The sequence below is a fragment of the Leuciscus leuciscus genome (assembly GCF_965113295.1).
Source record: "Leuciscus leuciscus genome assembly, chromosome: 22".
NCBI classification, from domain to species: Eukaryota; Metazoa; Chordata; class Actinopteri; order Cypriniformes; family Leuciscidae; genus Leuciscus; species Leuciscus leuciscus.
In genome coordinates, this window is record NC_138746.1 from 16,657,464 (window position 1) to 16,668,946 (window position 11,483).

Below are 11,483 nucleotides of genomic sequence, written 5' to 3' on the forward strand. Positions count from 1 at the left end.
CCGCGATTAAAACGTACAAATGGCCGGTGCCCCCCTTTCCCAGTCACCTCCACTGCCCCTTCATCCCCTTCCCGCATCGCACTCTCTCTCCTCTCCCGCTCTAAAGCCCCAAACACCGCTATTCATCTTGCTGAAAAAAACATCATTTATTTTGTACTTCCCTGATAATTTACTTTTTTCTTTCTTTTCCTTTCTACAGGAATTCTCCATTTCCCTATAAAATGAAAATTCATCTAGAATTACATCTTATGTCATCATTATGTTTATTAAGCGTGGATGATGTATATGAACAGCGCTGGCTTGCCGCTGAGTGCTTAATGATGCATAAGATTAAGCCGAGGCTCTCAGCTGTGCTGTGACTCCCCTCTGGTTCCCATGCTGCAGTAGCATGCTGGGAGAACAAGCTCCAAACGGCCATCAGGTGAATGGAAATAGCACTTTGTGTGTGTGTGTGTGTGTGTGTGTGTGTGTGTGTGTGTGTGTGTGTGTGTGTGTGTGTGTGTGTGTGTGTGTGTGTGTGTGTGTGTGTGTGCATGTGCATGTGCGTGTGTGCCCATCTATCCTGAATTTTTCTTTTTCTTTTTTTTTTACATTTGAGCACATGACAGAAAGAATAAAAGAACAAAAGAGGAAATAAATCGTATTTGGAAATCTCCAACTCGCAGTTTGTCCAGTTGCGTTACATAAAAACGATGTTGTCTCGGTTCCACTTTGTCTCCGTGTCCCTCTATCTCTAAACCACCCACATAAGAGAGAAACTCTTTTCTGTCTCCCCATATCTGGCTCTCGCTCTGTCTTTTTTCGGTCTCTTCATCTTTCTTCTCTCCGTTGCCAGACTAGCGTGCTCCGGCATTCTCTGACAAAAACATTATCCTTCTGCTGCTAAACAATCCAATAAAGCTCTCTACGGGGAAGAACTTAACCTCTTGTCTCGTCTGCTGATGCTTTTCCAACCACGTGACGCCTGCTACAGTAAATTCAAATCATTAGTCTTCTCACCCCCATCAAAAAAAGGGAAAAAACTTCTATTAGTAATGGAGACCTCGTAAGAGACCTTCCTCTGAGAGGACTGCCTTCCCAATTCCCAGTGGAAAAATCCAGCGCAAAAAACTAATTCTACTTTTAATAATCTGTCATGAGGACCAGAGGCAGTCATAAATTATGTGGGGAGCATGTGCGAGAGCGAGCCACAAGAGGGAAATCGGAGGAGGGAGGAGAAAAAAATAAAAATCAAAGCCCAAGTTTGACAAAGTTTGCTGAAGATAAATAATAACTTACAAACAGGATTAGTTGTAAAGTCACAGGCGAGCGCACAGCCGAGCGCTTCCCATCAGCCCATGCAGAATGAAGAATTTACAGCTACACCTGTCATTAGCTCCCCCCCATCTCATTCCTCTTTCCAATGCAGCCCCCCTTTTTCATATTCATTATCCCTCTGCGTTCTTTTCCTCACGTTCTGTCTTTTATCATTAACCCTTTGTGAGAAGCCCATGATAAAGGTCCCGAGGATGTGTTCGAGAGTCTTGTGGGAGGACAGGGAGAACACACTGAGAAAAACGGCCAGGGTAAATAAAGACGAGAAACGTGGCAGACGTTCGCGGAGTTAATCGCTAGCTGAATGAGTTTGCGGGGGTCTTAACGAGTGCCTCCAGTCACCCAGACGCTTGGGCCGATTCATCAATGGGATATCAATGGGAATCATCCACGGGGGATACTTCCGTGATGACTGTGTGCGTATGTCGCCGCGTGTTGGGAATAGACGGGCTACCGGCTGCAGGCTGTGCTCTTTGTCCCTGTGTCAATATCTCGGCAAACTATCGACATGCATCATAATCCTGCCTCTCGATCAAGCGCAGGCTAAAGAACAATCTCCATTAGATGACGGCGCCGGGGTTGGGTGATAAATGCCCCCTGACTGTGGGGAAGGAACTGCGTAAAATAAAGAGGCATGTTCCTACATGTCTTGTCAAAATTGTATTGATTTAATCATCTACAGAACCACACATTCTTGGCTACTGTAGCGTGCAGTAACCTGGGCGCAGTTTGCAGTCGCCGGGCACACAACGCTCTCCCTCATTGGCTTTGCAGGTGATGAAATACACAAGGAACGGATCTCTAATTTTTTTCCCCTCCGATGTTGGCCCAACAAAAACACTGGCAATCCCATTTCATTTCTATTTAGAGGCTGAGGAAGTCTATATATAACACTCAAGCCTAAGCACCTCGCTGGTGACACATCCAGCGGATGGGGGGGGGTGGATAAATAACTCTAGTTCTTCATCGCGGAGACAAAGCCGGTGTATTCCCCTGGCCGGAGAGAGGTCTGCCCTGCTTATTTAACAGCAGGTGTTTGGAAAAACGCTCACCTTGGGAAACAACTAGATGCTCTTCTCCCTCAGCTCCCAAGTAAACAATCAATCTAAGGGGTCTGGAAGTCGTGTCCCTCCGTGGGACAAAGTCATTGAAGCAGGAACTTCTTAGTCAGTCGAATTATCGCGCTGTGATCATCCCCCCACAAGAGTCAGACTGCTAGAACTTGCTCTGTTGGGGAACACAAACAAAAATATGTTCTTGATCAGAGCTAAAATACCAAAAACATTCAAATACTATTGTAGGTTATCTTATCTTAACTATATAAATATGCACAAGACATCTTAAATTACAACAACAAAAACAATAATGAAGCTGTTGTAATAATTGCAATGTATAAATTATATTGTATGTGTACTGGAAGCTACTGTCACCAAGACAAATTCCTCGTATGCGCAAGCATACTTGGCAATAAAGCTCTTTCTGATTCTGATTCTGATTCTGATAAAATGAGATCCTAATTTTTCTTTGCGCTCAGAGTAGATGAGACTACGCATTCGGAAAGCTAATCTTATTCATAGCGTCAGCTAAAAATCCTCCATAAAAGTTTTCATGAAACAGTTCACTACTCATAATATAAAACTAAACAGGTAAAATGACCTAGATGGAAATGAGATTACTGATTCCTACTGAAACACTTGGCTCAGAAAGTCAAGTCCTCAATTTTCATCCTTTCTTCAATTCCAACAAAGGAACTCAATCATATTGGGACAGTAATACAAGCCAAGGACAGCTCACTCATTCTCAATCCTGTCCTGGTTAGAGGAACGCTTGCAGAGCACTAAAACACTGTGTCTTCAATTCAAATGGGAGAAGGCAGAGGCCAGCTAGATTCACCATGATGTCTGTGGTCTGATAGATCACCTTCCTCAGTAAGGACAAAGAGAATGAAGATGACTGTGCTGCCAGCCACAATACAGATGAGACCAACACCTCTGAGTAAGTGGAACACTAGCTGTCTGACTGTCCATTTGTTAAACCTCAGACAACAAAGACAGAGCGGCTAGAACATTGCTTACATGGTGACACAATCATTGGCGACAAAAAAACTGCGCTTAGATTCAGTTTCAAATTTAAGGAGAGAATTATTTTTAGTTGTGGCAGATTCTTATTTTATTTGTCTCTTTCATAGCCCAGGAGACTTACAGTTAAGTACAGCATCAGCTTTGTCTCAGATGTTTTTTCTAGAAGAAAAAAATAAAACACTATAAATTCTTGATATACAGCAGATCTAATAATGAATGTGGATAGCATAGCTCAGACAATTCAGTTTTGGAAGAATTAGATTCTAATGCTATTGCAATATCAGACTTTAATTTTAAGACTCTGGTGTTTGAGCAGAAAGGACGTTGTTGAGATCTCTTCTGCATAACATGTGAGAATATTTCTGGGGTTTCTTATATAGAAATGTAATACACAAAAGTGTACATTTGCTATCCATGCAGTAGCCTATACATTAGTGGCCTAAAGTGATGTCTGGAAGGGATATTTGTTTTTAATCACCCTTCTATCAAAATATGAGGATTTTTTTTTTTTTTTTTATATGAGGGAAGAAAAAAGGTATTTATCTGACAAAATTATTTGTCAAAAAAGCTATACAGCTACAGATTCTCACCGGAAAAAGCATTGACCACCACATAATCAGGTTTATCAGTTAAATATTTCATTAGTTCTCTCGTGTTGTCTCTAATGTGCTGTGCATATTTAATTGTTATCACAAGTAAAACAATTGACTCCAAGCACTACGCAATATGCAATATGCTCACAAAACCTTTAACACTTTTTTTTAATAATATTTGAATAGGGTGAAGATGTTAGTTTTCCTATAGGCCGAATACATAATGTCCGTTAATTATTGTACAATTTATTAAATTATTATATTCATTTGAATACATATTTATATACATTTTACTTTCAGTGTTTCTAAATAGACAATATACAGTGTCTATTTATGTACAGGGTCATATTTTAAAAGACCTTAAAATATAAAAAACTTTATGCAAAATTGGAAGGATATCACCTTTAAGTTCTGCCAAGTTTCTTTATCCAGGCACAGCAAAACGAGATGTAGCAGAGTAGGGTGGGGGTGAGCTTTCACTCTGTGTGTGAACAGTAGTCATATATTACAGTGCTGCTGGATCAGCCAGGGCAGTAACTCATTCTGTTCCTGCTGCCTGTTCCGTCCTACCTTACTGCCAAGGAGTCACTTCAGAAGGTCATCCCTTTCATCAAGTATTCTATTTGCATCCAAAATTGTATGTACATGAAAAATGTGCCGGAGTGTTTGCCGAGGCCCAGAGAGGTAGATGAAATTTCTGTAGCCTGATGCACGCTAACCTTTGCAGATGGCACCGCTATTGCTGAAAAATGGATTGCTTAATAAAGCATATCATCCGACATATTTGCTGCTTGGCTGACCAAATAGAGGTTGTTTTTTGCACAAATTTCTTTGTCAAATTTGTCAATGTTCATGTCATTTTTGTTTTAGGTCATGGAATGCGGCGGAAATTCCAAGCGTGTCACGCAGGACCAATTTGTAGCCGCTTCTGGGGATGAACCGATATTTTCCACAAGGTTTATTCCATAATAAGACAAAGCTGGGTCCTGGCTCGACGAGAATTTCTTTATGTATTTCTGATTATTGCCTGGCCAGCGGTGGGCAGGGCGGACTGTGATAAAAACCAGCCAAGCTGATTAATAGGAACATCATAAGAATATTACCGATAGCACCTCATCTTATATCTGTGTGTAATTTAGTCTGTCTTTCTGGACATGCCCATGTAATTATGAGCAGAGGCTTGAGCAAGGTGGAACGTGCTAAGGCACAGAGACAGACTTAAGGAAGCATCTTAATTTCGAACCTAGAGAAAGCCATCGTTGAACGTCGTATTCAAAGTACACCATAAAAGTGAAACTCAAGTGATGAATGGCCCATGCCAGCGTGTGCCGCTTTCATACTTTCGCCTGCTCTAAAGTGTACGCTACTTTGAGACATCTGATACAGAAGAAGCTCCCCAGACTCTGTTTGTGAATGTCTTTCATCAAACTTGCATATGAGAGCAGCCACGTGCTACATAGGCTCTTAGCCACACGCTTTGCCTCCTCTGATGGTCCGGCCAACCAATCCATCTTCCTGAGTGCTCCCACAGATGAGAAGTGGGCACTAGGCGCTTTCGTCGCTGAGCTACAGCAGGAGATGAATTGGAGTGCCATAGCCCACCTCCAGACTGTCCCAGTATAGCAATCTGGACCCCAGCACTGTGCAGTGAGGGACGGTCTTATCCTCCCATCCACCCAGAGAGGAGGCAGACTCACCCAGCCCCAGGAGGCCCAGGAAGCACAGAGGCGGCCAGAACACTGCCTGCTGGGGCCTTCCACCCATTCACACAGGCAGACCATGGGAGGTGAAGCGGACACGTGGATCTCGAGGCTACTGCAAGATGCTTTGATTGTTGTCCTGCTGACGATATCCGACTATGTACTAAAGTGAAAGACGACAGAATTTGCATCAACAACATTGATCAGAAAGTCAAAGCAACTCATCTGTTGTCCCACTGTGAACTTCAAAAAAATTGTTAAAAAGTGTGTGGCACAGACTGTAGAGCCCAGCAGAATTAAAATCTATAGAAAAAAATGTATTATTAATAACTATATAAAATATATAGAGTTCGATATAATTCTAAATAATATAATTAATATAATATAAACCCTTTAAAGCCTGACAATTGAAAATAGTAAAAAAATAAAAAAATAATACTACTTTTTTTTCTCCATGTTTGATGCCCGATATAGTCTGGTATAGTGAGAGTATTGTGCTCACACTTGAGGAGGAAAAAACATCTCAATTTGAGGGCCAATAATTGAGAAAAAATAAGCAAATTGTTGCAGTTGCTGATATTTATATAGTCAAAAAGTAAGATGAAATTGTAATGCTAATCAATGCGATTTTGTAGACTACTTATATAAAATGCATAAATATCAGTTTTAACTATATCTCCCAATAATATGTCTTAGTGAGATGATAGTTAAATGCTTAGTTAAGTTTTATGATCAAAGCTCTGTTCTTTTCACTGTGGGGGGCAAAGCATATAACGCAATGAAATAATGATTGAGAGACGTACAAATAAACATTCCTGAAAAGCCTCATGTACCATATTTGATACGTGATTTTTCTAATAATGATGTATGGATCATTAAGTAAACCTACGTTGCTTCAGTCCAGTAAGTGTTCATCTTGAAATATTAATAGCCATATAAAATGTATTCTTGTACTGTATAAAATTCAGTAAGTATTTCAGTGCAAAAAGACTTGTGTACAAAAACAAGAAGGTGTACATTTTGAGAATGATACTAAAAGCCCTTTTGCTTGCTAAAAAGTATGAACTATAAATCAGAAGACAGATTGTGTACAACAGGTTTTTCCATCAGCAAAGTTTTCATCGTGTTGATCATTTAAGCCTTAGAAATTTGTGTATAAAACATAATACAGCAGGCTTTAATTGGTCAATACATTTTCAATGCATTATTTGGCCACAACTTAAAAAAAAAATGCTTTCAGGCCTCTATTTCTGCAACCTTTAAGTTTAATTATTGTGACCAAATACATAAAAAGTGAAACGAATGCCTCATTTTATTATAAAAAAAAAAAAACTCTGGAGTCACGGATATCGACCCAACTGCCTTGCATCAAATTAGGGAAGTAATAATTCATGCTATGCTAAACATTTCTTGTAAAATGTCACTTCGCATTTGCAATTAATTTCAGAATTAATAAGCTATATATCTAGACTAAGGAATCAAACTAATGAAACTCTTGATACCCAAACAATGAATCATGGTGCTACCTGGAATGATGGGAAGGTAATTGAAGTAACACACTGCCGAGATGCTTGCACTTTGACCACGTAATGCTTCATTTATGTGAAGAGAGATAACTTGGGTAACAGATAGACACGTTAAGGAAGGAAAACAAACAAAACCTGATCAGCCAGACACATGGAAACATACAGTAGCTACACACAAATGTTTAGATGAACAAACACACAAGCACAAGCCAAATGACTTGCATGTGCAGGCTATCGAATTTATATTGCGCCCTGGCTGGGAAATTCTCGAAGGAAAAAAAGCGCAGCAACTAAATACCTGACCCCTGTCAAGCTTTGTAAAAAGCCTATGTCCTGTCCTTTGGCACCGAGCTACTGTCAGTCTTTCTCTCTTGCTGATAGTATCAGGGAGCAGGGTGGCCAGACACGCAAGACAGGGAGCAAAAGTTCTAGAGGAGGACGTTGTGTTATATTACCTCCTCTGTCTGGTATCAAGTGTCCTCCATCTGATGTTAGGCATGGCCCTCTGATCAAAAGGCCTCCTGAAGCAAAGGATCACTGTCTAAAGAGATCTGCTACAGGTAAGAGTGCAGACACAAAACATTGCCATGCCTCTTTGACACTATGCTGGTCTGAAATGCAGTTAAACCCTTGGGAAAATGCATTTTCAGCACTGTCTACTTGCAATAGTTCTTGAGATAAATTGTCAAGGAGTCAAAATGTGTTTTAGACAGTCGTTTTTAAAAGACTTTAAATTCACACAAAAATGTAAATTCTATAATTATTTACTCACCCTCATGTCGTTCTAAACCTGTACGACTTACTTTCTTCTATGAAATACAAAAGGAGAACTTTTGAAATGTTTTATATTCCAATATGACATTTCATTAAACAAAAGTTTAGACATGTTTTTCAAAGTATTATACATAGATATAATCATAAAATGAGAATAAAAAATAAAAATAAAAATAAATAAAAAAATGCAGTAAAAATAATAATTAAATGTAAAAGAAAAATAACATCAGTGGTTAGTTTGGTAAAAATGGTAATTTTTTATACTTTAACGTATTAAGGGTCGTAAATGGGTAAGGGAACTTCAAAAAGGATGCAAAAGCACCATAAATAGTATCGTTAAAGTACCATAAAAGACACATTTTTTAATTAATTTTTCACTGATAATCTTCCAATCCAGTGAGCTGTTATCATTGAGCCAGAGTCAGTGAGTTAAACTCGAGAACTGGATCAGTTCAATTTGTAAACAAATCATTCAAACCAGTTTTTTAACCAAATTAACTATACTGATCTAAAAGACCTGACTTAAATGAAATATTAAGTTCATTCTAGAAAGCAGGTTATGTGACTTACCTGGGTAATTGTTAATGGTGATAACCTCAACTTTTGGTTCCAAAACCTGAGGTAACTTTCAGAGTAAGTAGCCATGGCAACCTATTCTCTGAACATAACCTGCTCTGGAACAGGTTCTGTTAGCACGGGGAAAGTATAGGAATATAGGAAAAGTAACAAAACAGTAAACTAGAATCAAATATATGCATACATCGAATCGTAATTTGATTCAAAATTGAGAATCGATTTTTAATCGAATCGTGAGATACCAAAAGATTGCCATATCTATTTTTTTAACTATTGATAGTTATATACTTGATTATAAAGTTTCTTTCACTCTAATTTATTTATTTTATCTCACACATGCAGTAGTGGATCTGCACTTTTTTTCAATGGGCTGTTTTCTATATAATGAGTTTATATAATAAAAATGCATATGATACATCTCACCTTACAAGAAATGTAGAAGCTAAATGGCAAAAAATTAAATAATAAACTTATACAGCCATATATTATCTTTGCAAGCACAGACACTTTTTTAATAATTAGCATAAGACAAACAATATAATTCTTGTTCACAGTCACAAAAAAACTGATTAAAGATTAAAAGATAAGATTACAAAATGCACGGCGCTCGGTTGAGAATGTCTTTGTGTGGTCACCGGCGTTAACTCTGAGTTTCATACTTCGGGTTGACTGAACTTACGTCAGACCGTGGTTTTGGAACCGGCATACCTCGAGTAAGCAAGGTTTGGGTTTATCAACCGAGAGTTCAGACTATGTGACGGTAAGTTAATCTTGTTTTCTGGAATACCCCCCAGATATCAAGATTTCCAGTGAATAACAAGACAAATTCCAGGTAGCTTGTCAATTAGAATCACATGCACAAGATGTATATACTACTTTCATGTTGCTTTTGTGACCTTTTGCAAGAAGAAGACCTGAAGAAAGCAAGTCATACAGGTTTGGAGTTCATAAGTACAAGTAAATGGTGACAGAATTTTCATTTTGGGTGAATTTTCCCTGTAAGTCTATGAAAACAGAGAACAAATATATATGACAAAAGCTCCAACTAAGTTCTGACTAGTGCCTGCCTTCATGGCGCCGGTGTCCATACATTTGTCCCGGGATACATTTATCACCCATCCCCAATCATCTGTGGCTCACGGTGGTGCCGTGAGCCCAGCATGTAATCGATAGACAGATACACTCTTCATATGTTATGGTGTGGGGACAATATCTGTGCACTTCCCGTGCCATTTCACAGTTCAGCCTTCCAATTAACCTGCCCATGTTACCACGCCAATCATGGGGGGGTGGCTTTATCGACAAACAGCATACAAAGAATAATGCTGTTAGGATGATGTAGCTCACTGCAGGGGGGCTCCTCTCCGGCTGGCGACAGGGAAGTTTGCTCCAGTCATTTATCAAGTCCTGGCTGGCCACCGAAGGGCTGCCCTGTCCCCTCGGTCCGCTTGCCACTCCTGGGGGAGGGGCAGCGCGCAATATGTGCACTTCAGCGGTGAAGAGAAAGTGCTGATATGCCCAGCGCCGCTAAGTTTGATGGATCTGTTGTTGTCATTTGCCCGTGCGCCGTCCCCCCCTCCACAAAACAAAAGGAATCATTAACTCTTTTGTGCCGCTCAGGAGTTTTATAGGTTCCAGATAATGCAGAAGGAGATGGGCTACAGATGGGGTCGGCTACGGGAGGGGGGGGCTTGCGTTCACAGGCAGGCCACGCTAAGACTCCGCTCTCAACATGCATGGATGGATCCGCACAGAGAGCTGATTACAGGATGATTTAGTGACTGCTGATATTGCCTCTCTCATCCTCACACACTCACACCCACACACACAAAAACATACATATGTATTCCTCTCAAAACTCAGATGTTAACGTACATCTATAGAACTCTTAAAGGAGTAGCCCAAAAAGAAAATTCTGTCATTATTTACTCACCATTTGGTTCCAAACTCATAGGACTTTCTTTTTTTCTGTGGAACAGAAAAGAAGAGATTTAGAAAAATGTTTTTGTCCATACAATGAAAGTCAACTGGGCAGTGTTGCTATTGTTAACTGTTAACAACTGAAACTCTTTAAAAATAGTACATTTTGGTAATTGAAATAAAGTATAAATATTGGATGAAAAACTTAACCTTAAAAAAAAGAAAATGTTGAGTAAATAAGTTGAAGTAGTAAAATTACTAAAAAAACTTAAAATATAAACAAATATTTTAAATTCCAATAAATACTATAATATTATATCAATAATACTAAAATAACACTGCAATAACACTTTCAAGCTTAAAAAAAGACACAGAAGTGAAATTAATTAATTTAAATTAATTTACATAACACTTGTCTTAAATCATTTTCTAATCAAACCAAAATATTAATCAACAAACACATTCACAGACTACATCAAATATGGCCACAAGATCTGTCAATTATCATCAAAACTCATTGGTTCTCGCACATCACGTGACCAAACATCATGAGCTTTTTGTATCTGCATATTTGATGCCGTGTTTGTATTCCAAAATTGATCGATGTTTTAAAAATGAAAATCATATATAACATCAAATATAACAGTTGAGTCATATAGGTAAATTTTTTTGGAGCTTGAACGTTTTGGAAACCATTGTCTTTCCCTGAATGGACAAAAACTGCTGAAACATTCTTTAAAATAGCAACATAAGGGTGAGTAAATAATGCCAGAATTTTCATTTTTGAGTGAACTAAACGTTCAAATGGGTGTATCTGACCATAGGATTATGAATAGTAAGCCATCCCTATTATGAGCTATCCAATGTTGACCCACCAACACTGAGCTACAAACCAGCCCTCACAATGAAGCCCCCTTTGACTTTGTGTGATGGCTGAATGTATTCATTCTGTAAATCCTGGCATGAAGTCTAGTGGACTGCTGGGCTCTCTATTGCAAT

At 39.0% G+C, this 11,483-nt stretch overlaps 1 protein-coding gene across 1 annotated transcript in view; it reads right to left on the bottom strand.

The window, feature by feature from the left end:
- Positions 1-2,660, bottom strand: part of cdhr1a (cadherin-related family member 1a) — a 112,284-nt gene extending 109,624 nt beyond the window's left edge. The window contains exon 1 of the mRNA XM_082153203.1: positions 2,367-2,660. The gene's annotated coding sequence lies outside the window, so the exon portion shown is untranslated. The remainder of the gene's footprint in view (positions 1-2,366) is intronic.
- Positions 2,661-11,483: the final 8,823 nt, after the last annotated feature.